At 74.2% G+C, this 1645-nt stretch overlaps 1 protein-coding gene across 18 annotated transcripts in view; it reads right to left on the bottom strand.

Moving 5' to 3' along the window:
* KIF1A (kinesin family member 1A) overlaps positions 1-1357 on the bottom strand; it is a 64075-nt gene extending 62718 nt beyond the window's left edge. For 8 of the 18 annotated variants that reach the window (XM_037069166.1, XM_037069167.1, XM_037069170.1 and 5 more), the window contains exon 1: positions 1241-1355. The gene's annotated coding sequence lies outside the window, so the exon portion shown is untranslated. Of the gene's footprint in view, positions 1-1240 lie in introns of all 18 variants that reach the window. The other 10 variants (XM_037069156.1, XM_037069157.1, XM_037069158.1 and 7 more) reach the window with 2 other exon arrangements.
* Positions 1358-1645: the final 288 nt, after the last annotated feature.

Raw genomic sequence — 1645 nt, 5'->3', positions numbered from 1 at the left:
CCCCCCCCCCGCCCCCCCGCTCCGCAGATCCAACCCGATAGCCCCGAGGGCCCACGACGGGGGCAACCCCTGGCGGCGGCCGTTTGGGGAGGGTCCACCTGTCTCCGGGGAATATCCCCATTCCTGGGGCCGTGGGCGCGCATCGGGTCCGCGCCGGGGTGACGTCGCACCCGCGCCCTGCAGGCCCCATGACTTGGCATTCCCTCTCTCCCCTCCCCCTCCTGGCCCTGCGGCCCGCTGCCCCCCACTCGCCGCCCACCTAGCGCCCCGCCGACTGCGGACCCCCCAGACCCCCCGGGAGAGTGAAAGTGGGGGGCGGTTTAAAGGGGGAGGACAAAGGTCTTCCCTGCGCTCTCCCTCCCTGACAACCAAGCCCGGTGCCTGCGGAGCGCTGCGGCCGAGATGTGGCCCCGCAGCCCCCTCCTCGCCCCCTGCCAGGCCACACCTGTTACTGGGGCGCTGGCCGCGTAGGCGCAGGCCTTGTCCGCGGGTGGCCCCTCCAAGCGGTTGATCTTTCTGGAAAGGAGTTGGGGTCTCTTGGGAAGAGGACACGACTGGGGTGGGGTGACGGGCAGCCCCCGATGTGCGCACGAAGCCAGCAGCCCGGTCCTCCCGCCGCAGCCCCCGCGCGCCCCGCCCGCGTGTTTTGCTCTCGATCCAACATCTGCCCTCCCCCACCCCGGGGACCAGGGCAGCTACTCGCGCCCCGCGCCCTCGGCGCCCTTCCCCCGGGCCCGGCCGCTGCAGCCGCGCCCCTCCCCGGTGCCCCCTTCCGAGTTCTCCAGTCCTCTCCGCCCTCCCGCACCCCCCACCCCTCCCTGCCGATCCAGGCTCAGTCCGCGCCGCATCCCTGCTCTGTGGCTCCTTTCCAGGAGGGGCAGAGCCAGGGAGGGTCTCGGGGTGTCTGGAGATGTCCCTGGAGGCGCTCTTCCGCCCCCGGCGACCCCCGCCCATCCAAGACGAGAGCGCAGCCGCCGCAGCAGGGCCCGCAGCTAAGAGGCCTTTCCAGAGGGCCCTGCCAGGCTGGAATGAAGGGCGGACACCCCTGAATTTGCCCCATTGTTATCCGCGGGGACGGAGGAGGGTGGGGGAAGGGATGGCGCCGCGCGGCGCCAGCGGCACAGGCCTCGACTAGGACGCGGTCGCCGGGTGCGAGCTCCCCGCCCAGGCGCAGCCCGAGCAGGTGCAGGATGCGGGATGCCTGGCGCGGCGGAGGAAGCCGAGCAGGCGGCGGCCTTACCTCTCCCGCGTCACTGGCGGCGTCCCGGCATGGGCGCGAGCCGGGCTCCGGTCCCTGAGCACCGAGCTGCTGCTGCTCCGGGGCTGCACTGGGCGGTGTGAGGGCGGCCCCGCGTGACGGGCTGCGCGCCCCCTGCCCCGCCCCGCGCCCCTCCCGCCGCGCTGGTTGGCTGCGCCCGGCGCTCGAGGCCAGCACCCGCTGGTTTGTCGCGCGGGGAGAGGGACGGGCGTCGCGGACGCCGCGGGGATGGGGCTGGAGCTGGAGCCAAAGGGGGCTGGGTCCCGGCCGTGACATCACCGCTGACGCCGCGACGCGCTGGATGCAGAGGTGGCGGACTGACCCCCAGGCTTGGACGAGACGCCCTCCTTCCCCGCGCGGCCTGGCGGAGAACAGGGACCCGGGGGC

This window comes from Sturnira hondurensis, unplaced genomic scaffold, assembly GCF_014824575.4.
Source record: "Sturnira hondurensis isolate 20B ecotype Veracruz unplaced genomic scaffold, ASM1482457v3 Scaffold0018493, whole genome shotgun sequence".
Classification (NCBI taxonomy): domain Eukaryota; kingdom Metazoa; phylum Chordata; class Mammalia; order Chiroptera; family Phyllostomidae; genus Sturnira; species Sturnira hondurensis.
Note: the sequence above shows the minus strand (reverse complement) of the source record. Positions and strands in the feature narration are given on the sequence as shown.